This window comes from Mauremys reevesii, linkage group 12, assembly GCF_016161935.1.
Source record: "Mauremys reevesii isolate NIE-2019 linkage group 12, ASM1616193v1, whole genome shotgun sequence".
NCBI classification, from domain to species: domain Eukaryota; kingdom Metazoa; phylum Chordata; order Testudines; family Geoemydidae; genus Mauremys; species Mauremys reevesii.
This window is the reverse complement of record NC_052634.1, coordinates 51,355,529-51,380,112: the sequence shown is the minus strand read 5'-3', so window position 1 is coordinate 51,380,112 and position 24,584 is coordinate 51,355,529. Positions and strand designations below refer to the sequence as shown.

At 53.4% G+C, this 24,584-nt stretch overlaps 6 non-coding genes across 6 annotated transcripts; 2 read left to right on the top strand and 4 right to left on the bottom strand.

Moving 5' to 3' along the window:
• Positions 1-289: 289 nt before the first annotated feature.
• On the bottom strand, positions 290-361 carry TRNAD-GUC. Its single transcript has one exon. It is a non-coding gene; the product is annotated as a tRNA-Asp (tRNA).
• Positions 362-3,794: 3,433 nt separating this feature from the next.
• TRNAR-UCG lies at positions 3,795-3,867 on the top strand. The gene has a single exon. It is a non-coding gene; the product is annotated as a tRNA-Arg (tRNA).
• Positions 3,868-11,079: 7,212 nt separating this feature from the next.
• On the bottom strand, positions 11,080-11,173 carry TRNAI-UAU. Its single transcript has 2 exons — positions 11,136-11,173; positions 11,080-11,115 (listed from the first exon to the last, which is right to left on the bottom strand). It is a non-coding gene; the product is annotated as a tRNA-Ile (tRNA).
• Positions 11,174-14,638: 3,465 nt separating this feature from the next.
• On the bottom strand, positions 14,639-14,711 carry TRNAK-CUU. Its single transcript has one exon. It is a non-coding gene; the product is annotated as a tRNA-Lys (tRNA).
• Positions 14,712-17,684: 2,973 nt separating this feature from the next.
• Positions 17,685-17,757, top strand: TRNAK-CUU. Its single transcript has one exon. It is a non-coding gene; the product is annotated as a tRNA-Lys (tRNA).
• A 4,278-nt stretch (positions 17,758-22,035) lies between these two features.
• TRNAS-AGA lies at positions 22,036-22,117 on the bottom strand. Its single transcript has one exon. It is a non-coding gene; the product is annotated as a tRNA-Ser (tRNA).
• Between the last annotated feature and the right edge of the window lie 2,467 nt (positions 22,118-24,584).

Genomic DNA, 24,584 nt, shown 5'->3' with positions numbered 1-24,584 from the left:
TTTTTCTGTCTTCCTCCACCCCTGGACCAAGTCCCTCCCCGTTTGTCTGGGCCATTGTCCTCCTGGCCCTGGCCAGCCTATTTCCCTTTGCCGCTCTGAAACGTGCCCCCACGTGCAGGCCCCGGGGGAGGCTTTGGCTAGGGCGAGCGTGTCCTTGCGAGGTAATTGTCTCTCTGGAGGTGAAAGTCATCAGTGCGGGGTGCGAAGGGAAGTGGCCGTCGAAGGAGAATGCAAGGCATGGGGTGGGCAGGCCAGGGATTTCTTTGTCCCCCCTTCAAAAGGGGTCTCCCTCCCCGTCGGGGAATTGAACCCCGGTCTCCCGCGTGACAGGCGGGGATACTCACCACTATACTAACGAGGAAAGGGGCACGGCGAGTGGCCCCAGCTCCCACATACCAGCTACGGTCAGCGTACACCTACACCGTCGCATGGGCCCCAGCAGGCAACAGCACCCCTGGCCCTCTTCTGCTTCCCAAAGGCTTTGGCCGCAGCAACAGCCCTGGCCCTCCTCACCTGAACATCTCCTCAGATACCAGGGAGTGTTTGTGTCCATTCCTGCGAGCTACACAGGGGTTTGATGTTGCTGCTTTCAGTCCTCTGGCTCTGGCGGATAAGGAACAATTCAGGCTGTCACTGAACTGAAGGAGGAAGATCAGTTTTTGACAGGCAGGGGGACGCCTCCTCTTAAAGGTGTTTGTCTGGCTGGCAGTCCTGGTTCCCAGGTTTCGCCCGTGGGGCGCCAGCAGTTTTGGTCACTCCCTTGGCCCCACCGGCTGCCCCCGTCAGCAGGACGCCTCCGGGCCCACACAGCTCGTCACACAACACCCGCCTGGGACCTTGCCCTCCCCTACCAGCTCAGCAGCACCTTTTTTCCTCTCAAAACCTCCTCTTGCCACCCTCCCCCTTCCACACTTCACACTCACCTCATCACAAACTCACCCACGGCCCCTTTGGCTTCTCAAGCGCCTCTGGAGGGACGCAGCTTCCCAGGCACGCAGATCCGGCTGATGGCTTCCAAGTGTGCAAGTCCGTCCCCGCAGAGCTGCCCCATAGGGTGACATTCAAGAAACTGTGGAAAACAGGATGGGGGTGGGGGGCAATAGGCTCCTATATAAGAAAAAGTCCAGCCAAACCGGACTGTCCCTTTAAACATGGGACATCTGCTCACCCTGGAGCAGCCCCGCACTCCTGCTCCCCGGCTGGTGCGTTTGTAACCCGGGGGCTGAAGCCGACGCGAGAAAGGGAAGTGAGCGAGCTCGGAGCTCTCCGGCGCCACCTGCTGGGAGCAGAGGGCAATGACTGAGCGACGTCCTGGCTAATTTAAATATCACCTGGTTCTCTGCCGGGTGGCTCCACTGGAGAGCTGGGGCGTGGCCTGAGTGTGGCAGCACCTTATTTGCATATTAAAAGCGGCAGTTTGGGGCCATTGGGGTAAAATAGGAGTAAGTTTTGGGGTTGGGCCCCACATGTTTAGTGCAGGCTGTGGGGAGCCGGGCTGAGCAGAGCCTGCCCCGACAGGGTGTGTGGTCACCCTGAGCTGGGAGCGTGTGGCCAGACATGGGGAAGGGGCTGCGGGGGGAAGGGAGAAGGTTGGTTGTGTTAAGCAGAAAGTGTTTCCCCCGTTTTTGGGTGCCTGGGCGGGGTTCTTGTTACCTAATGCAGAGCAGTGGTGGGGGAGGGGAATTGAGACTCTGCTTTGGGGGTTGCTGTGGGGCGCGACACGAGCCACCCGGCGCTGGCTGCTGCTGTGGGGCATAGGACAGGTGGGGGCGGGGCTGTCCTTGAGATGAGGGGCGGTTCCTGGTTGGCTGGTGCCGGCCTGCCTAGCGTTTTCTGACAGCTGATCTCCCATTGGCCCTCGCGCGGGGCGGGTCTCTGAAAGCTGGTCTCCCATTGGGCCCTCCCCAACTAACGTTTCTGACAGGCTCAGCTCCCATTGGTGACGTTGTCTGACAGCGATGCGGGGCGGAGCCGCCAGGGCCTTGTGCGCTCAGAGCTCAGCGCCGCCCGCGAGAAGCGGCGCGAGGCCGCGCGGGGCGGGTCCCGCTGCCGGGCGGAGGCCCTGAGACCGCACCCCCGGCGCCGCCTCCCGCCTGGCGCGAAGCCGCAGCGCCGGGGTCACAGGGCGCGAGGCGCTTCCGCGCGCGGCTGTTTCCTGCCGGTCGCGGGGTGACGGGTCCTGCCCGGGGCGGCCGCGGGGTCCCGATGGCAGCGGGGGCTCTGGCGTCCGCCCGCCCGCGGCGGCTGGGAGCTGCGGGCCACCTGCACTGGCCGGGGCTGCGGCTCCTCACCCCGGTGACTGGGAGCTCCGGGCTCCGCCTGCGGTGTCTGAGCGCCGGGGCTCCTCCTGCCCGGGCGGCCGGGAGCTCCCGGGGCTGCGGTGCTGCAGGGTCTGTGAGCGATGACGTGGGGCTGCGGGGCCCTCCCGCCATCAAGGCCTGTTGGGAAACCCTGGGTCCATCCGCAGCGGCTGGGAGCTCTGGGGTCCGCTCGTAGGAGCTGCAGGGTCCATAGGCAGTGGGGTGGGGCTTGGGGCTCCCCGGCCACCCATGGCTGCTGGGAGCTGCAGGGTCTGCCTGTGGGAGCTGTGGGGAGATGAGGGGTTTGGGGTGGAGGAGGGGGCTCCAGGCTGCAGGGTGGGGCCGAGGGATTCGCAGTGCAGGAGGGGGCTGTGGGTTGAGGCAGGGGGTTGGGGTCCAGGACGGGGTGATGGCTCTGGGGTGGGGGCAGGGATGAGGGGTTCCAGGTGTGGGAGGAAGCTCTGGGCTGGGGCAGGAGGTTGAAGTGCAGAGGGGTGAGGGCTCTGGGCTGCAAGAGGGGGCTCTGGGTTTGGGGGGGTTCAGGGCTGGGGCAGGGGGTTGGGGTGCAGACTTACCTCAGGTGGCTCCTGGTCAGCGGCGCAGCAGGGGGGACCTACTGGCCAGTTCCAGGGCACAGTGCGGTGCCCTAGGACACGTAGGGACCAGCCTGCCTGAGCCCCACAGCACCGCTGACCGGACTTTATAACCCAGTCACCCCACTGGGAGCTCCAGGGTCCCCCTGTCACATGTGGTACCTGGGAGCTCTGGGATCCACCCACAGCAGCTGGGAGCTCTGGGGGCCTCCCGCTGCTCACAGTAGCTGGGAGCTGTGGGGTCCATCCGTGGTGGCATGGGCCTGTGGGAGCCCCTTCCGCCGCTGGTGGCTGATAGCTGTGAGGCCCCCACCGGCCGACAACTCCAGTCTTGCTGCCCCAGGGCTGAGGCGGAAAATGTCACTGAGATCTCTGAAAGTCACAGATTCTGTGACCCCCTTTCTATAATCTTAGCCTTAATCGTTGTTGACTGTCTCTCTCAATCTAGAGGTCTGTTCTAGGGCAGATGGGACAGGGAAGACAGACGCTCACCCCCCAGCACAGGTTTGGGCAGCAATGGCTCTTGGGCTATTTGCTGTGCATGCAGAGGACTTGTCCAGGCCAGTGGAGCAGCTCAGCCAGATGAGGAGCTGGAAGAAGGAGACCTGAGCAGCCTGGAGATCCCTCTTTTTCTCCACAGCCACTGCCTGTCAGCAGGATTCCTCCTCCTCAGTGAGACCAAATCTAAGCACCTAGATAGCTGGTCTGTCCGCTGCACCCCAGTCCCTCATGCCTGAGCCTCCCTGCCAAAGTCCTGTACCTGGTTCCAGAGAATTGTCTCACATCTTGCTGGGAACTCGACTTCTTGTGCCCAGAGAGTCTCGGCCCCCCTCAGTAGAGGACCTGAGAAACACAGTGTCTGCCTTTTCCAAATAAGTGCTTGGAAAGGTTTTGTTCCTGTGACCATGTGGCCTAATGGATAAGGCATCTGACTTCGGATCAGGAGATTGAGGGTTCGAGTCCCTTCGTGGTTGTGCAATTTTACCTTTGTACTGAACGTCCTGCTCCCTTCAGGGCTGGAACCTCTTCTTGGCCGCTCAGGCCAATGCTCTGGCTTCAGCTAGAGCCCCAGGAAGGAGTTGGGGGTTGGGTGTCACAAAGGCTGGGGCATGAGCCCCAGGTGCTTCCAGTCTCTCCTTTGCCCTTCCTGACTTGCCAAAGAAAATGGGCGGCTGCCCGGGCTAGCGTGTGGAGCAGTTTCCCTCTTCCAAGTGTGAGCCTGTCCCTGTGCTGGAGGGTACTTGCTACATAGCACCTTGGGAGCCTGGGTGTTTCTCTGCTTCTCGCCAGCTGGGGAAAAGCCTCTTGGGGTAAAATCTCCTGCCCCACTGCCAAAGTGAGCACCTGGAGTGGGAACAGTAAGAGGCCCCACCAGGAGGCTGGCCCTGCTTTCCTCCCATCTTCTGATGTTGGCCACAAAGCATCAGCAGCTGGTTGTGGGTGGTTTTCAGTGGGGGTTCGGCATGCCAGGGAGCAGGGAGCAGCCTGGCTGGGTGTCTCTGTGGCTGTCTGCTGGCCACGCATAGGCATGGTTCTCCTCTCCTCTTGCCCTGCCCTTGGTTGCTCTGTGGCTTTTAAGCCTTCCCTTGGAGCTGTCAGCACCAGCCGCCTCTGTCCTAGGTGCCCAGAGGAGGAGAGGTGCTGGGCTCCAGCCTGGGACTCTGCCTCCCTCCTGCCTTTCCCTGACTATGAAACCTGGCCCTGACACTCCTTTCTTCAAGCGCCATGTGGGCAAGAGGAAAAGTGTGGTAGAAAGCACAAGGGCCAAACTTGTGGGCATCAGAAATCCCAAACACCCAGTCAAACCATAGCCACTTCTAGACCCCATTCCAACCAAAGACCTGGCTCCAGTGGGTATGAGTCACTCAGCACAAGGTAAACAACTCATTCTTATACAGCTGGAGATAGGAAAGCGCTTGGATCTCCAGGGATTTACCATAATGTCCCACTGAGATTTGAACTCAGATTTCAGCATGCCAACCATTACACCATGGGACCAGCTTGTGCTAGTTTCTCTGAACATTGGTGACCCTATCATAGAATACCAGGGTTGGAAGGGACCTCAGGAAGTATCTAGTCCAACCCCCTGCTCAGAGCAGGGCCAATCCACAGACAGATTTTTCTCCCAGATCCCTAAATGGCCCTCTCAAGGACTGAGCTCACACACCTGGGTTTAGCTGGCCAATACTCAAACCACTGAGCTCTCCCTCCCTCACAGGCCCAGCTTGTGTAAGGGACTGTTGGCCCTTTACTAAAAGTGAGTGGGGTTTTTTTGGTTGGCTAGCTCCCAGTCCCAATAGAAGGGGGAAGGGTCAATGGGAAATCAGGACCCTGAGACTGACAGGCCCCTGGGGCAATGGTCACCAACTGGTAGGGAACAAGTGAGAATTTGTTAATGAGTAAAATTCCTGGTGAAAATTGGCAAAGCTGTGGAAATTTTGAAAAGTTCCAGTGAATTTACACATGAAGATACAAACAGAGAGACAAATAGAGAGAAAGAGAACATCACAGACTGCACAGGCCCACACAGACATAAACAAAAACCAAACCCACACAGCACACAGAGCCATATACACACAAGGGAAAGCCACACAAAACATAGAACAAATCCACACCAAAAAATACAGCAAAAGCCCACAAGAGGAAAGCACAAAAACCACATACCAAAAGAATACTTAGCAAAAAACAATCTGCTTGCAAAAGTCACACACACACACACACACACACACACACACACAAAACTATGCAAGGCATCCACAAAAATTATACAGGACCCACATGCACATCAACACGACAGACAACAAAAACCCAACATACCGAAAGCCAGGCAGGGTTTGAGTCTCACAGTGAAGAGGGTGAGCACACAGGTGGTTTGTGGAGCAAAGACTGAGGGGGAGTCAGGGGCAGTGCTCTGAGCTCTGCTCGACCCCTCCTGACACAGGCGGCTGGTGGAGAGCAGAGCCTGGTAGATCTGTGGAATCTGCCCTGCTCTCTGTAAAACAAGGGGACCTCGGTGTCTTCTGAGCTGCGCTTGTATTTTCTGCAGGCAAAATGATTGGCAGAAGCCATTTGCTTAAAGGAAACTAGTGCTATAAATGAGGTTTGAACTCACAACCTCAGCATGACTCCACTCAGCACTGCTCTGTAAGTATTGGGCACTAACCCATTGCACCACTGGACCCTGTTTTCAGGAGTTTGTCTCCATGTTCAATGGATGGATTAGCGGAGTGTGTGTGGGGGGGTTGCATTAGCTAAAACAAATCCATATTAAAGGCTGCAGGATGGCAGCAGCAGAGGTGGGGAGCCTCATTCCATGTGATAGAGCTGGTTGCCCCTTCCGTTGCTGAGGGGAAGGTTGGTGCTTTGAGCCCACCCGGTGCTGGAACGTCCCATGGGGGAGATTAACAGGACTCTTGAGAAGAGAATGGAGGGGAAGTCTTTTCTATCCCTGCCTAGCTCCATTGGTATCCTGTGGCCCTTTCGGCTCTCTGCTCCCCTGTTGGGGAGTTGCAGAGACAAGCCCCCATCTGGGGAGTCACCGAGAGGCTGTGTCCCATGGCGGGGGGGGGGGAGCGGGGGGGCGGTGGGCTGGGGCTCAAGGGGAGAAGGTTGTGTGTGACAGTGTGGGGGGGAGGGGGAGGGTGTGTTCCTTAGGATAGAAATGATGGAAAACACAGGGGCAGTGACAGTGAAGCCCTGTGTCTGAGTGTTATGACCCTGTGTGGTGCCGCCGTTTACCTTCCCCTCCTATGGGCTCATCTTTCATTGAATCCAGCATTTTTTCACCTGTCCTCACCACAGAGGTGTCCCACGTGCCTCAGCTACCGAGTGTCCCTCTTAGAAACGCTGAGGACTGGAACTGATTTCAGCTGCTGGACAGCTCTGCTAGGTCTTTATTCATTTGCACAGGAAAATGCTGAGTGTTTAAATTCATTTCAAGCCCCCTGCCCCCATTCAGCGAACTCCTGAACATACTGGAGATGGGTCTGGAAATCGATTTTGATTCAAAAAAGTTTTTAAAAGGGATCACTTGGATTGGAATTACAAACTTATTATCCTGCAGGGAAACATTCACCCACTGAACTCTACTCTCAACAGAGAGTGTCATGTATAGCCCAGAGCAGGGACAGTTTTTAACCTGGGGGTTAGTAAACTTTCTCGCTATACAAACACCACAGCTTACAAACTCCCCACCCCCGCTCTGTGTCACCAGAGCACAACAGCAACTCTCCTTGGAGCACTCGCAGCTCCCCAGCTCCCTGCCCGTCAGTCTCTCCAGCATTGCTCCAATCCCTTAAAGCAGGGTCTCAACCTCAATTTACCTTAGGGCCAGAGCCAGTCCTCCAGTTCTCACAGTGGGCCAATAATGTCACTCATACTGCCCAGAACCTGCCCCCAAAACTCTGCCCCTCACCTGCCTAAGGCTCTGGGAGGGAGTTTGGGTGCAGAAGGGGTAAGAGGCTGGTGTCTGGGAGGAAGTTTGGGTGGGGGGAGGAGGTCTAGGGTGCAGGCCCTGGGCTGGGGCTGGGGATTGGGGTGCAGGGTCTGGGAGGGAGTTTGGGTTGGGGAGGGGGTCTGGGGTGCAGGTTCTGGGATGGAGTTTGGATGCTGCTGCAGGCTCTGGGCTAGGGCAGGAGTATGGGGGAAAAGGAGTAGGGGTGGGGTTGCGGGAAGGGGAGGAAGATTGGGGTAGGCGGGAGGGGGTGTGGGAAGGGGAGGGGTGCAGGCTCTGGAACGGATTTTGGGAACTTGGGGGTGCACAGGGAGAGGCTGCAGGCTGTGGGAGGGAGTTTGGGAGCTGGGGGGTGTGGAGGGAGGGGATGCAGGCTCTGGGAGAGAGTTTGGGGATGGGGGTGCAGGCTCAGGAAGGGGGTCAGGAGTGTGGCGCTTACCTGGGGCTCCAAGGCAGGGCGGGCTGGGGGTCCCATTGGCCACAGGGGTGATCAGGCAGGGGCAGTGCGCGGAGGCCCAGCCCCACCCCGCCCTGCCATGGGGAGGGGCCGGCAGCCACTGGAGCGAGCAGGCAGATGCTGCTCAGCTCCGCTGCACTGCCGGGACCCTGGGGGGGAGCGCCTGGGGGCAGCAGGTGGGGCCAAGGGAGTGACCTGGTCCCAAAACTGCTGGAGCCCCACGGGCGAGACCTGGGAACCAGGACTGCCAGCCAGACAAACACCTTTTAGAGGAGGCGTCCCTCTCCCTGTCACAAACTGATCTTCCTCCTTCAGTTCAGTGACAGCCTGAATTGTTCCTTATCCTGCCAGAGCCAGAGGACTGAAAGCAGCAACATCAAACCCCTGTGTAGCTCACGGGAATGGACATAAACGCTCCCTGGTATCTGAGGAGATGTTCAGCTTTGCCCTTGGTCATCTTCAAGGCTAAAGGGAAAGGAGGTGGCGCCAGGTATAAAGAGTGAAACACGACACATCATAGTTATGCCCATGGTGGCTGCAAAATCTTTTGATGTACTTCTTCTTATCAGCAGTGTATTGTTTTCTCTGGAGCCTAGGCCTTGACCAAGAAATTTGTATCTTGATAAAATAATCGACTGCCCCTGGTGAAGGCGATGGACTTGACACCCACTGGGGTGTCCCAACACAGGTACAAGTACTAACAACAGTGGCTGCCTTTAGCCATAGATTTTAATAGGGGCAATAAATACAAACCCCCGTTAAATCATTTCTCAGCCCGAGTCCTTCACCCACATTCCCTAGAGCATTGGGCCACCATGTGGACGTTTCATTTCTGACCTCAGTTTCACACAGAGACAAAATTTCCTTTACACAGATTCATGAACAGCAAAACCTCCCTGTGTCTCTGGTCTGAGCCAGGGCATTCGATTCCAGTGAACCCTTCTCTCCTGCAATGGCGATGGTCAGACAGAGGGGACGTGGCACCTGCATCCCTGCCAGGGAGATATTGGCTCGGCTCTTTCTTTCTGCTGCTGCTGTTAGTCCATGAAACATCAAGGGTGAAATGCAAGACTGAATTCACGCACCAGCCCTCAGTGCCCCAGAGAAATCCTGCCCCCTGCTATTGGAACGATGTGCTGGAGATTTGACTAGGAAAGGGACTGTCTGAATTGTCAGAGTGGGGAATGAACAACAATCTACAGCAATGTCATTAACACAAACACACTCCCATCCTGCTCCAACCGGAAGGGAAATGGGCAGGAATTCTCGCTGTTCAGCCAAGGACACACTTACACTAATGCAGTCATGAGCGTGCTGGGGAAGCTGGTCTGAGCAAACAATTTGAAGTGACAATTCAGTGAGAACAGAATCATCATGTAGCGAAATAAGTATAGCTCAAGTAGTTGTGGCGGAGGGGTTAAGGCGATGGACTAGAAACCCATTGGGGTCTCCCTGCGCAGGTTCGAATCCTGCCAACTATGCAAGTGCTGCACTGTTGTTATTATTGTAGTCTTAGTACCTGAGCATCCACAGTGCAAACTGGAGCCAGATCTAGTTTCACTCTGTCTACACTTAAAACACTGCAGTGGCACCGCTATAGCAGTTTGGAGTAAACAGTGACTGGAGGAGTTTTCCCATCCCTGTAATAGCTACATGGACAGAACAGTTCTTCCTTTTCTTTAGCACTATCTAACCAGGGCTTAGGTCACCTTAACTAGATGGGTTTGGGGGGGTGTCACACCCTGAGAGACGTCGCTCTGCCAGTTAAGTGCTCAGCGTACACCAGCCCTTAGATCCCTGTTGGTATTTCAATGCAGGCACTGACCTGTGAGAGGAAAACATCAGCTCACAAACACAGAGACTGAATTCCCCACAATTAATCTCGCTGCACTTTCCAGAAAGTCACAAAATTCAATTCATTCTTGCTAGGAGAGAGAAAAAATAAGTGACACTAAGTTTTTGGCTTGGTTAAATAAAATTAAGTGTTTAATCAATATAGTAAAAAATCTGTATTGATTCCTCTAACTAGCACCACAGCGTGAAATAGGAACAGAGACAAATCTTGTCAGTGACAACCAATTTTGCAAATGATCTTCCCATTATTAATTTCCACGCTGCCCCCACTGGAGGTCTGGGCATCTCCAGTGTCATTGCTCTGTGTTCACCTTCCCCTAGAATTGTTCTCGGACATTCGACTTACTCTGCGGCATGGGGCTCGGGTCACTTGCTGGAGGATTCCCTGCACCTTGAGGTCTTTAAGCCACAATTTGAGGACTTCAATAACTCAGACATAGGTTAGGGGTTTGTTACAGGAGTGGGTGGGTGAGATTCTGTGGCCTGCGTTGTGCAGGAGGTCAGACTAGATGATCATAATGGTCCCTTCTGACCTTAAGTCTATGAATCTAGTCCCAAATTTGGAAAATTGTGCAGTTCAGAATGTGAAAAGTGACCCCGTCTCCTTCCTGCACCTGCTCTACATTGCTCCACAGCAGCTTCTCCACCTGCAGAGTCACCCCAGCACGGCAGTGCAGCCCCCAGGGTTCAGCAGGGGCCCCTGGCAAGGACTGTGGGTGCAGCTAACAGCCCGGTGTGCCTGGGCATGAGGCAGCTGTAAAAAAGCAACACTCCCCCCAGAAGTACAGAGACTGAATTCCTCAACTATAACATCATGGCCCCTGTAGAAAGCCACACGTCAGTTGTATTTTCACAGGGAGATGCAAAAATCAAGTGACACCAATTTTTAAGTTGAGTAAATAAAGTTGAGGAGATAGTTATTAACCTCACAAAAATACACTAAAGATCCCTCAACATGACCCCTGAAGGTGAAATATGAACAGAGACAAACCTTGTCAGCAAAGGCTCATTTCCCAAACGATCCTCAAATAGTTACTATTCCCACCCCTCCTCCGCAGGAGCTCTGTGCAGTGTCACTGTTCTGCAGGCAGCTTCCCATTCAATGCTGTTGTGGGACATTCCCAGGCCTGGAAATGTACCAACGACAGAATTTGAAGAGCAAACCTGGCTCCCCGCACCAGGCGGGATTTGAGAGTTTTGTCTTTGTCAATAGTACAGACGCCAGGGGCAGGACTCCAGGCTCTGCTTGAGGGATCCTGGCCCGGGGGCTGGAGTGGAGAAAGGATTGTAGATTCTCACCTGCGCTCTAGAGAGGAGGTAATAAGTGAAGGGGGCCTTTTTGACTCTGCCCCTCCTCAGTGTCCCCAGGGCTGGACTACAGGCCAAATGAGGGGGTGACACCACTTCGTTAATGAAAACCAGTGCTCCAGGTGAGGCTTGAACTCACAACCTCAGCATAGCTCCTCTCAGCACTGCCCTATAAGTACTGTGCACTAACCAATTGCGCCACTGGAGCACCTGTTCAGTATGACTCTCCCAGTTCCCTAGGTTGATACAGCCAAGGAGTGACCCCAAAACATTCTCAGTGGAGCTGAGAGCAGGTAGCGACAAGTGTTGTACTCGGTGGGGTGGATTCTTCTTAAGGGTTCCAGGCCCCATTTGACCCTTTTGTTCTTCCCTGTGTAATAACAGAGCTGGTTAAGACTCAATGGAGAGTCTTGCTGCAGACCAACAGAGCTGAAATCACTGATAACCAGCTCTAAGCATTAGTCCTGCTTTGGGACAGTGTCTCTCATGCAAGAAACTGCCCAGTCTGCGCTAGCAGTGAGGCTCCCTCACTAACAGCTGAAATCAGGGAGAGCTGTGTGAAGTGCAGGGCCCCAGGGGTGCCTGAACAGGGGGGAACAACACCCCAGGGCTTTTAAAAATGGGAGGGCTCTGCCTTGCCACTTTGTAATGACCGTAAGGGTGAGTGAGGGTGGGGAGGGGGTGGAGAGCAGTGAGCGGGAGGCGTGGTCTGGGGGTAAGAGGCAGCGTAGGAGGGGAGCTGTGGGGAGAGGGGTGGGGCAGGGGCGTGGAGTTGAGTAGAAGGGGTGGGGCTACTGTTCGGGGTCTGAGGCCACTACTTTTAGGAAGCCTGTTCCGCTCCTGGTGGGACCACACGACGTCCCAGAGCAGAGAGGGTGGCCAGCAGAGCGGTGAGAGGGTGGAACAGCAAGGGGCCGGCAATGTGGCCAGACAGCGGAGGGAGAAAGGGGCTTTCCTCCCAGGAGGTGAGAGGTGAACTCTGGGTTTTCACTGACCCAGGGCAGCAGCTGTGGGTGAGGTGCAGTGAAGGGAGGCACATCCACAGAGCTTCTGGGGTCTGGATTTAGGAGCCCGAGGCAAAGGCCACTACCCAGCGCACTGGGGGTGTTTTGCTCATAGTGTTGTGTTATGAATCCTGATTGTGGTGTTTTCCCAAGTTAATACAAGGTGATTATCCTCCTTTTTATTAAAGTTTCTTTCCTGCACTCAGTGGTTGTGAGTGGGGAAAGTATCGCCTCTTAGAGGCACCCAGTGGCCAGGGTTAGTTTACCCAGGTTACTGGGTGGGGGCTTAAGCAGATTGTGTGTTGTATTGTTGAAGAGGAGCCCCAAGCACCCAGACAGGGAACTGTAACTTCAACCTTCAGAGTTAGAGCCAGAGGTGCTGCCAGCTGAGCTAGCCAGGCCGGCTAAATGTATTAAGCCCTTTCACCACAAGAGCAAACACTGGGTACTTCTGTGCTTCTCAGCAGCTGGGAAAAAGCCTCTTGGGGGAAATATCTCCTGCCCCACCACCAAAAGGAGCCCCTTGAGTGGGAACGGTCAGAGGCCCCACTCAGGGGCTGGCCCTGCTTTCCTACCGCCTTGTGATGCTGGCCGCTGAACGAATGCTGGTCTGTGGGTGGCCTTCAGTGGGGGTTCGGCATGCCAGGGAGCAGGCTGGCCACGCATAGGCATGGTCCTGCCCTCCTCTGGCCCTGCCCTCGGTTGCTCTGTGGCTTTTAAGCCTTCCCTTGGAGCTGTCAGCACCAGCTGCCTCTGCTCCAGGTGCCCAGAGGAGGAGAGGTGCTGGGCTCCAGCCTGGGACTCTGCCTCCCTCCTGCCTAGCCCTGACTATGAAGCCTGGCCCTGGCCCTCCTTTCTTCAAGTGCCAGGTGGACAAGAGGTAACATGTGGCTGTAAGCAAAATGGCCAAACTTGTGGGCCTCATGTGATGCAGCAAGAATCCCAACCACCTGGTCAAACCACAGGCATCAGGGTCACAAGTTCTAGAGCCCCAGCCAATTTTGGCCATCAGACCTGGCTCCAGTGGGCAAGTCACCCAGCAGGAGGGGAAAGATTTGCTTTTGCACAGCTGGAGACAGGGAAGTTGAGCACTGTGAGCTCCAGGGCTTTACCACAAGCCAACACTGAGATTTGAACTCAAATTGCCGGATTCAGAGTCCTGAGTGCTGCCCGTTACACCATGGGACCAGCTTGTACTGCTTTCTCTGCACAGTGGTGACTCTCACGGGGCTGGCTCGTGTAAGGGACTGTTGGCCCCTTACTAAAACTTAGTGGGGTTTTGGTTGGCTAGTTCCCAGCACCAATAGAAGGGGGAAGGGCCACTGGGAAATCAGGACCCTGAGACTGACAGTCCCCAGGGGCAATGGGGAGAGGACAAAGCTCCAAGTTAGCCGCACTGACAGGCCAAGCAGTGTAATGAGGGAGTCACCAGGCCAGGGGTCCCATCCTCCATGGGAGCTGGAACTGCCTGGGCCAGAGTGGGGCAGAGCTAAGGAGAGAGCAGGAGCCCGAGAAGAGCCGGGGAGCAGAGCTGCACCAGCCAGGGAGAACCAGAGCAGATCTGTGCTAGGAGCCGAGCCGCAGCAGCACGAGCCGTAGAAGCTGCCCAGGGAGCAGATCTGTGCGGGGAGAAGAGCTGCAGCAAGCGGAGCCAGAGGAGCAGCCCAGGGAGCTGGAGGCAGAGCCGCAGCAGCACTGGGGCTGGAGGTGGGTGCAGTGAGCAGCGTGGGAGAGCGAGGGGGACCCTGGGCAGAAGGACCAGTGCAAGGAGATGCCACCAGTCAAGAGATCTTGCAGGCCAGACTTTTGGGGGTGGGGGGATCATATCCCCTACATGGGGGCTGACACTGGGAACAAGGGGCCTGTCACCTAGAGCATTTGGCCACTGCCAGAGCAAGTGTCCAGCCCGTGGTGTCTCTGCAGCACAGCCAGGGCCTGGGGAGGAGGCCTGGGACATGTGAGGGAGAGACTGTGACCTGCCCTGACCCTCCAGAGATGCTGATTGTGATCTCCCTGCACCACAGAACAGGGTGACGTGTTTTCCTTTCCCATCTTTCCTTGTATTTTACATTGATTGCTGGGTAATAAATGGTGTTTGCTTGAAGCACATGCAGTGAGGAGTGGGTCAGGGAAGTGCCCAGAGTGGGGACACTGTAGCTCTGTTCAAGTGATCATGACAAGATTGGGGGTCATCAACCCCCCCAGGATTCCTGGGCCCAGCCTTGTCGGGGTTACGAGATCTCTGCCACACAGGAGAGTAGAAAGAGCCTCCTTGGGGTCAGGCAGCCTCTGGGTAAGGGGGTGGGGACTCAGATCCTTTCTCCAGCCAATTGCACCAGGGTCATGTATAAACCAGGGAAGTTCCCCAGAATAGCCAGACCTGAACCCCCTGTACACTTGTGCTCTGTCCTCATTGCTTCTCTGTCTCTCTTCCCCCCATCTCTGCTGCTCCCCCCCTGGGCTTTCTCAGCACCTGGCCCCACAGCGCTTCCCGCCAGCCAGAGACTGCATGTCCTAGGCCGGCTCCTGTGGATGTGGCCTCTCTCCTGATTCCTGAGGAAAGGAACCTTTCCAGGAAATGGCCACAGCTTCTGGGAATCCGCATGTGGCTGGTGGGCAGCACCAGGAATCATTTGGCTCCTGGCACACAAGGCAACTTAAAAGCTGAGTGGCCAGACAGGGGCTTGAACCCTGGACCCTCAGATTAAGAGCCTGATGCTTTACCAACTGAGCTACCTGGGCTTGTTGAGACCATCTTCACCGTTTAGCAGAAGAGTGAGCAGGCAGGCAAAAGAGAGGCCAAAAAAGACCCCAGAACCCCTCCTCTTTTTCTGCACAGCCACTGCCTGTCAGCAGGATTCCCCCTCCTACTCCTCCCTCCTGTGCCTCAGTGCGACTAAATCTCCACACCTAGACAGCCGGTCTGTCTGCTGCACCTCAATCCCCCATGCCCGAGCCTCCCTGCCAAAGCCCTGCACCTGGCTCCAGAGAATTAAGTCTCATGTGTCGCTGGGAACTCGACTTCTTGTGCCCAGAGAGTCTCGGCCCCCCTCAGCAGATGACCTGAGAAACACAATGTCCACCTTTTCCAAAGAAGTGCTTGGAGGAGCTTTTGCTTATGTTAATATGTGGCCTAATGGATAAGACAGCTGAGTGTAAATCAGAAAACTGAGGGTTTGAGTCCCTTGGTGGTTGTTTTTCTGCAGTTTTACTGTTGTGCTGAACGTCCTGCTCCCTTCAGGGCTGGAACCTCTTCTTGGCCGCTCAGGCCAATGCTCTGGCTTCAGCTAGAGCCCCGGGAAGGAGTTGGGGGGTGGGCGTCACAAAGGCTGGGACATGAGCCCCAGGTGCTTCCAGTCTAGGCTTTGCCGTTCCTGACTTGCCAAAGAAAGTGGGGGGCTGCCCGGGCTAGCGTGTGCGCCTGTCCCTGTGCTGGAGGGTACTTGCTACATAGCGTCTTCGGAGCCTGGGTGTTTCTCTGCTTCTCACCAGCTCGGAAAAGCCTCTTGGGGTAAAATTTCCTGCCCCACTGCAAAAGTGAGCACCTTGAGTGGGACCAGTCAGAGGCCCCACCAGGGGGGCTGGCCCTGCTTTCCTACCATCTTGTGATGTTGGCCACAGAGCATCAGCAGCTGCCCCGCATGCTGGTGACCTTCAGTGGGTGTTTGGCATGGCAGGGAGCAGCCTGGCTGGGTGTTTTTGTGCCTGTCTGAAGGCCACACATAGGCATGGTCCTGCCCTCCTCTAGCCCTGCGGCTTTTAAGCCTTCCCTTGGAGCTGTCAGCACCAGCCACCTCTGCTTTAGGTGCCCAGAGGAGGAGAGGTGTTGCTGGGTCACTTTTACAGATGCCCCTTCCCTGGTACTGCCCTTGCTCAGCTGCGCAGAGGAGCTTCCATCCCCAATCCCTGCCTGTCACTGCCCAGCAGCTCTCTGGCACCATTCCTGAGGGTCACCCTGCCTCACTCTCTTCCTGCCATGTTGGGAAAGACAGCTCCCATCTCTCCTTGTTAAAGGTCAGGTGGGCCAACTAGGGGCAGAAGCCCCTTCTATGTTTTCCTACTGCAGAGCCCAAGCTCAGGGACTCACCTTGGGTGCAGGCACTGCTGTGTTCCCAGAAAACAAGCCATCCCTGCACAAAGAGAGATGAAAGGGCCTGCCAAAGTTTTTTGGATTGAACCAGGGACCTTTAGCTCTTCAGTCTAACGCTTGCCCAACTGAGCTACTTTAGTAGCTGCCTGGTAGCTTTTTGGCCTGTTGCATCTCTGTCTGGGATGTTTTTGTCAGCAGTTGCACACAAAAAGGACAGGAAAATGAACGGCTGCTCCACACCCCCACCGGAGGAACCCGGCACCCTTAGCTGTGGTACAGAAGCCGATTTAAAGGACAGGTTACAAACCATAGTTAATAGTTCTGCAACTTCACATTTGAGTTCTTTCAGAACTCTTGGGTGAATGTCATCTGGTCCCGGTGACTTGTTTATGTTGAGTTTATAAATTAATTCCAAAACCTCCTCTAGTGATACTTCAATCTGTGACAGTTCCTCAGATTTGTCACCTACAAAAGCTGGCTCAGGTTTGGGAATCTCCCTAACATCCTCAGCCGTGAAGACTGAAGCAAAGAATCCATTTAGTTTCTCCTCAATTACTTTATTGTCTTTAAGTGCTCCTTTTGTATCTCGATCCTCCAGGGGCCCCACGGGTTGTGTAGCAGGCTTCCCTCTTCTGATATACTTAATAAACATTTTATTACTTTTGGAGTTTTTGGCTAGCCATTCTTCAAACTCCTTTTTGGCTTTTCTTATTAAATTTTTCACTTAATTTGGCAGTGTTTATGCTCCTTTCTATTTACCTCACTAGGATTTGACTTCCACTTTTTAAAAGATGCCTTTTTATCTCTCACTGCTTCTTTTACATGGTTGCTAAGCCCCGGTGGCTCTTTTTTAGTTCTTTCACTGTGATTCTTAAATTGGGGTATACATTGAAGTTGGGCCTCTATTATGGTGTCTTTAAAAAGCGTCCATGTAGCTTGCAGGGATCTCACTCTAGTCACTGTACCTTTTAATTTCTGTTTAACTAACCCCCTCATTTTTGCAAAGTTTCCCTTTTTGAAATTAAATGCCACAGTGTTAGGCTGTTGAGATGTTCTTCCCACCACAGGGATGTTAAATGTTGTTATATTATGCAGTTTCTTTTGAGCAACTGCAGTTAGTCGGGAGAGTACACACGGGCAGAGTTTCCCCTCCCAAGGTAGGTCTCGGTTAGATAAACAGTTAAGGCAAGCATTTATACCTTTTGTGACATACAGTAATGAGCAACAACTGCATTTTGTTTATACATATTCCTTTCTGATCTCTTACTTCTCTCAGCAATTTCTGCTACACTCTGCATTCTGTTCTTATCTAACACAAGGTCGAAAACCAGCATAGCTTACAGTTCTTTTCCACTCGCTCAATGTGCCCTGGACGTCTACAGGCTGCATTAGCCAATCCAACCATTTGGCACTTGCAGATGGGCACCTCTGTATTGTGCCTGAGTCTTGTACAGCTATGAAAGGCTGGTAGATGCCGATATTTTCCCATCTTTTTAACCAGCGCTAATACCAGGCCACGCCAGGGCTGGGAAGAGAGGGAGAACACCAGCTTTCCCCTATTGTTTCCTGCTCGCTTTTTCTTGAATAGCTTCACCTCTGCACCAACTTGCACTTTTCCTATGTGAGCCTGGCTAGCTCAATTGGTAGAGCATCAGACTCTTAATCTGAGAGTCCAGGGTTCAAGTCCCTGGTCAGGTGATAAGCTACTTACTAACATCTTAAAAATCTGTCTTTCTAGAGTCCTCTTTGGTGTTACTTTTTCTCTGCAGGATTTTCCCTTTCCTCAGAAGGGCCTTTGTGTGTGTGGGATTGAAGGGGCAACTTCCTGACAGCCCCTCTGTCCTTGTAGGCTGGAGGAATAAAGGCCTCTGGGCATAGAGCATGTTCCTCCCCAGCAAACACACACACCGAATATCCCTAAGGAATGAGAATCACCTGCTGCCTTCCCCTGTCCTGCTGGATCCCCAAACAAGGATGCTCTTCAGCCTGAACCCATGTCCCCTCTATTCCCAGTGCCCCTCAGACCCAACCCACAGCCCCTCCTGTGCTCACTGCTCCTCACTCCCAACCAGAGCCTGCTCCTCTTCACCCTTCTCCTCTGTCCCAACCCACAGCTCCCTCCTATTCCCCGTGCCCCTCAATCCCAACATACAGCCCCCACCCCTTTACAGTGGTCCTCAATCCCAACCCACGGCTCCCTCCTTCCCTCCAGCAGCATGAGCCTCAGACCCCCTCAGGAAGTTTTTCTTGCAAGGTTTTGTGTATGAGTCTGCATGTGGATTATACAGTATGTTGGAAATAGGTTGGGTTGCTTGCCGAAATGATCACTTTTGTCTGGTGTTGGATTCCCAGTCTCCTTGTTATAGGGGCAGGAGAAATAAAAGGTTGTTATCCTTGTTGTGGGAATCAGGGGCAGAACAACTGTGCTTGGCAGACCCCGATGGAGGGACTCACCCTCAATTCAATAGCACTTGCTAAGCAGTGGACATGGGTTCCAAAGCCACGTGGGCCGGCACCTGGGTTCTAATACCTAAAATGTAGGTGTTAAACCAACTTTAAGACTGGGTGGCTGTGGAGGGATGAGTGAGTTCCTAGAAACATTTGATTTACTTTTATGATAAACTTGATGGTACTTATACTGAAGACAGGCTCAGCTACTTGTAAAGCCATCATGGTTTATAAACTACTAGCTTCACCACTGAAGGACATAAATCCACACCATGTAGAGGTCAAGCATAGGAGTTTATTACACACAGTGCTGGCGGAGTGTCACCTGGCTTATTAGGCTCAGAGACACTGCCAGTCAATTGATTACGATAGAATATATAGGTTTTCCATGGGTGGGGGAAAGTGACGAGGTAGGCAGTTCCACGCCCCGGGATAGGTTTTGCAGCAAGACAAGATAAGCACATTAGCCAATGGTTAACAAGTTACATAATGTCTCCACCCATGGTCTTAAATTAGCAAGTTAACATTTAATAAATACTTTGATAAAATGTTATTAGTATAAAATATATATGTTGAATTCTGATTTGGGGTCCATTGGAATGGAGCAACTCCTTTGATTGTCCAACAGGTACATTCCTAGGGGTTAAAGCAAAGAAACAGTGAAAGTATATGGCAATAAAGATTGTTTTCTGTGTGTCTAAAAGCAAGGCATTGGTCCCTGGGAAGGGAGGTGGAAGGATGCCATATCTTATACTGACATGTGCCAACTTTTCATAAACTCAAGGTTGGATCTGTGGGAAGAACGTCTCCCTACAGAAGAGACTAACACAATAGGAACAAGGATTCTTTGTTCAATCTGCAACTCTGAATAAGACACAATTCTTTAGTTCTTAGCTCCAACACCTGACAATTTGCAGACCAAAGTGCTTGGCCAAGGGCAGGACATTGGCACAGCAAGGGAGGGGTCTGGCAGTGACATCACAAAGGCATTTTGCAGGACCTCAGACTATTGGTCAAAGGTGGTGGGGAGGTGGTGACCTCACAGAGAGATGCTGAAATCAGGCAGGCAGGACAGGGGTGAGGGGCCAGAGAAGCCTCAGAGACCCCTGTGGCTTTGCTTCAGCGAGTCTCCTTCTCCAAGTCTCTCTTTGAGGACTGAGAGAGTATTCGGGTTCACGTATGTGAGTGCCAGGAGGAACCTCTTTCGAGTTTTCTCCTTCCCTTTTAGTGATTTTACTAGAAAACAGAAGTCCCTGTTTAGAAGGTAAGAGCCTCCTTGATGTTTGAAACCTGTTCAGTCTGATCCATCTGGTGACAGTTGAATTCTAGGCATGGAAAACACGAGCTTAAGGAGGCAGAATTTTATTGCGCACCTGGGATTTTGTCCCATAGAATCAGTGGGGACATTAGGGTTTGTCCTTTTTGTTTCACCTTTTCCTCCATCCATCCCTTCCTCCTTTCTCTTCTTCTCTTGCTTCTTTTGTCCTTTCTCCTGTTCCCCTCCCAACACCAGGAGGGGTGTGTGTGTGTGTGTTGCGGGGGAGTGCTCGGCAGCTCCCACTATCAGCCTGGGGGGGGTCTCAGAAGATGTTGATTAACAGGTGCTCCAGTGGCACAATTGCTTAGTGCACAGAACTTATAGGGCAGTGCTAAGAGGTTTTATGCTGAGTTTGAGCCTCACCTGGAGCACTGGTTTTCATTAACCATCACCCCCTCATTTGGCCCTGTGGAATGTAGAATTCCAGCCCAGGGAAGCCTAAGAAAGGGAGGAGTCAAAAATGCCCCCTTCACTTATTACCTCCTCTCCAGAGTGCAGGTCATAATCTACAATCCTTTCTCCCCGCCCCCCCCCCAGCCCCTGTGCCAGGATCCCTCAAGCAGAGCCTGGAGTCCTGCCCATGGCATCTGTACTATTGACAAAGACTAAGTGACAGAGACAAAACACTCAAATCCTGCCTGGTGCGGGGAGCCAGGTTTGCTCTTCAAATTCTGTCATTTGTACATTTCCAGGTCTGGGATTATCCCACAACAGCATTTAATGGGAAGCTGCCTGCAGAACAGTTACACTGCACAGAGCTCCTGTGGAGGAGGGATGGGAATTAGTAACATTTTGAGGATCGTTTGGGAAATGAGCCTTTGCTGACAAGGTTTGTCTCTGTTCATATTTCACCTTCAGGTGTTATGTTGAGGGATCTTTAGTATATCTTTGGGAGGTTAATAACTATCTCCTCAACTTTATTTACTCAACTTAAAAATTGGTGTCACCTGATTTTTGCATCTCCCTGTGACAATACAACTGACATGTGTGGCTTTCTACAGGGGGTCATGATGTTAAAGTTGGGGAATGCAGTCTCTGTAATTCTAGGGCGGGAGTCTTGATTTTTTACAGCTGCCTCACGGCCAGGCACACCGGGCTGTTAGCTGCACCCACTGTCTTTGCCAGGGGCCCCTGCTGAACCCTGGGCGGCTGCACTGCCGTGCTGGAGTGACTCTGCCGGGGGAGAAGCTGCTGTGGAGCAATGTAGAGCAGGTGCATGAAGGTGACGAGGTCACTATTCACATTCTGAACTGCACAATTTTCCAAATTTGGGAATAGATTCATCGATTCATAGACTTAAGGTCAGAAGGGACCATTATGATCATCTAGTCTCACCTCCTGCCCAACGCAGGCCACAGAATCTCACCCACCCACTCCTGTAACAAACCCCTAACCTATGTCTGAGTTATTGAAGTCCTCAAATCGTGGCTTAGAGACCTCAAGGTGCAGGGAATCCTCCAGCAAGTGACCCGAGCCCCACGCTGCAGAGGAAGGCGAATGTCTGAGAACAATTCTAGGGAAGGTGAATGCAGAGCAATGACACTGGCGATGCCCAGACCTCCAATGGGGGCAGCGTGGAAATTAATAATGGGAAGATCATTTGCAAAATTAGTCATCACGACAAGATTTGTCTCTGTTCCTATTTCACGCTGTGGTGTTAGTTAGAGGAATCAGTACAGATTTTTACTATATTAATTAAACACTTAATTTTATGTAACGAAACCAAAAACTTAGTGTCACTTACTCTTTCTCTGTCCTAGCAAGAATGAATTGAATTTTGTGACTTTCTGGAAAGTGCAGCGAGATTAAATGTGGGGAATTCAGTCTCTGTGTTTGTGAGCTGATGTTTTCCTCTCACAGGTCAGTGCCTGCATTGAAATACCAAGAGGGATCTAAGGGCTGGTGTACGCTGGGCACTTAACTGGCAGAGCGACGTCTCTCAGGATGTGAAAAACCCCCACCCCCAAACCCATAGAGTTAAGGTGACCTAAGCCCTGGTTAGATAGTGCTAAAGAAAAGGAAGAATTGTTCTGTCCATGTAGCTGTTACAGGGATGGGAAAACCCCCCCAGTCACTGTTTACTCCAAAGTGCTATAGCAGTGCCACAGCAGCGTTTTAAGTGTAGACAGAGTGAAAGTACATCTGGTTCCAGTTCGCACTGTGGATGCTCAGGTACTAAGGCTACAATAATAACAACAGCACAGTGCTTGCGTAGTTGGCAGGATTTGAACCTACACAGGAAGGCCCCAATGGATTTCTAGTCCATCGCCTTAACCACTCGGCCACAACTACTTGACATACATTTGTTTCACTACATGATGATTCTGTTGTCACTGAATTGTAACTTCAAATTGTTTGCTCAGACCAGCTTCCCCAGCACACTCATGGCTGCATTAGTGTAAGTGTGTCCTTGGCTGAACAGCGAGAATTCCTGCCCATTTCTCTTCCGGCTGGAGCAGGATGGGAGAGTGTTTGTGTGAACGACATTGCTGTAGATTGTTGTTCATTCCCCACTCTGACAATTGAGACAGTCCCTTTCCTAGTCAAATCTCCAGCACATCGTTCCAATAGCAGGGGGCAGGATTTCTCTGGGGCACTGAGGGCTGGTGCATGAACTCAGCCTTGCATTCCACCCTTGATATTTCATGCACTAACAACAGCAGCAGAAAGAAAGAGCTGAGCCAATATCTCCCTGGCAGGGATGCAGGTGCCACGTCCCCTCTGTCTGACCATCACCATTGCAGGAGAGAAGGGTTCACTGGAATCGAATGCCCTGGCTCAGACCAGAGACACAGGGAGGTTTTGCTGTTCATGGATCTGTGCAAAGGAAATTTTGTCTCTGTGTGAAACTGAGGCAGGAAATGAAATGTCCACATGGTAGCCAATGCTCTAGGGAATGTGGGTGAAGGACTCGGGCTGAGAAATTATTTAACAGGGGTTTGTATTTATTGCCCCGATTAAAATCTATGGCTAAAAGGCAGCCACTGTTGTTAGTACTTGTACCTGTGTTGGGACACCCCAGTGGGTGTCAAGTCCATTGCCTTCACCAGGGGCAGTCGATTATTTTACCAAGGTACAAATTTCTTGGTCAAGGCCTGGACTCCAGAGAAAACAATACACTGCTGATAAGAAGTACATCAAAAGATTTTGCAGCCACCATGGGCATAACTATGATGTGTCGTGTTTCACTCTTTATACCTGGCGCCACCTCCTTTCCCTTTAGCCTTGAAATTGACCAAGGGCAAAGCTGAACATCTCCTCAGATACCAGGGAGCGTTTATGTCCATTCCCGTGAGCTACACAGGGGTTTGATGTTGCTGCTTTCAGTCCTCTGGCTCTGGCGGGATAAGGAACAATTCAGGCTGTCACTGAACTGAAGGAGGATGATCAGTTTGTGACAGGGAGAGGGACGCCTCCTCTTAAAGGTGTTTGTCTGGCTGGCAGTCCTGGTTCCCAGGTCTTGCCCGTGGGGCTCCAGCAGTTTTGGGACCAGGTCACTCCCTTGGCCCCACCTGCTGCCCCCAGGCGCTCCCCCCCAGGGGCCCCAGCAGTGCAGCGGAGCTGAGCAGCATCTGCCTGCTCGCTCCAGTGGCTGCCGGCCCCTCCCCATGGCAGGGCAGGGTGGGGCTGGGCCTCCGCGCACTGCCCCTGCCTGATCACCCCTGTGGCCAATGGGACCCCCAGCCCGCCCTGCCTTGGAGCCCCAGGTAAGCGCCACACTCCTGACCCCCTTCCTGAGCCTGCACCCCCATCCCCAAACTCTCTCCCAGAGCCTGCATCCCCTCCCTCCACACCCCCCAGCTCCCAAACTCCCTCCCACAGCCTGCAGCCTCCCTGTGCACCCCAAGTTCCCAAAATCCGTTCCAGAGCCTGCACCCTCCCCTTCCCACACCCCCTCCCGCCTACCCCAATCTTCTTCCCCTTCCCGCAACCCCACCCCAACGCCAGTTCCCCCTTACACCAGCCCAAGCCCAGAGCCAGCAGCAGCATCCCAAATACAACCCAGAACCAGCACCCCAGACCCCCAACCCAACCCAAACTCCCTCCCAGACCCTGCACCCCAATCCCCAGCCCCAGCCCAGGGCCTGCACCCTAGACCTCCTCCCCCCACCCAAACTTCCTCCCAGACACCAGCCTCTTACCCCTTCTGCACCCAAACTCCCTCCCAGAGCCTTAGGCAGGTGAGGGGCAGAGTTTTGGGGGCAGGTTCTGGGCAGTATGAGTGACATTATTGGCCCACTGTGAGAACTGGAGGACTGGCTCTGGCCCTAAGGTAAATTGAGGTTGAGACCCTGCTTTAAGGGATTGGAGCAATGCTGGAGAGACTGACGGGCAGGGAGCTGGGGAGCTGCGAGTGCTCCAAGGAGAGTTGTTGTTGTGCTCTGGTGACACAGAGCGGGGTTGGGGAGTTTGTAAGCTGTGGTGTTTGTATAGCGAGAAAGTTTACTAACCCCCAGGTTAAAAACTGTCCCTGCTCTGGGCTATACATGACACTCTCTGTTGAGAGTAGAGTTCAGTGGGTGAATGTTTCCCTGCAGGATAATAAGTTTGTAATTCCAATCCAAGTGATCCCTTTTAAAAACTTTTTTGAATCAAAATCGATTTCCAGACCCATCTCCAGTATGTTCAGGAGTTCGCTGAATGGGGGCAGGGGGCTTGAAATGAATTTAAACACTCAGCATTTTCCTGTGCAAATGAATAAAGACCTAGCAGAGCTGTCCAGCAGCTGAAATCAGTTCCAGTCCTCAGCGTCTCTAAG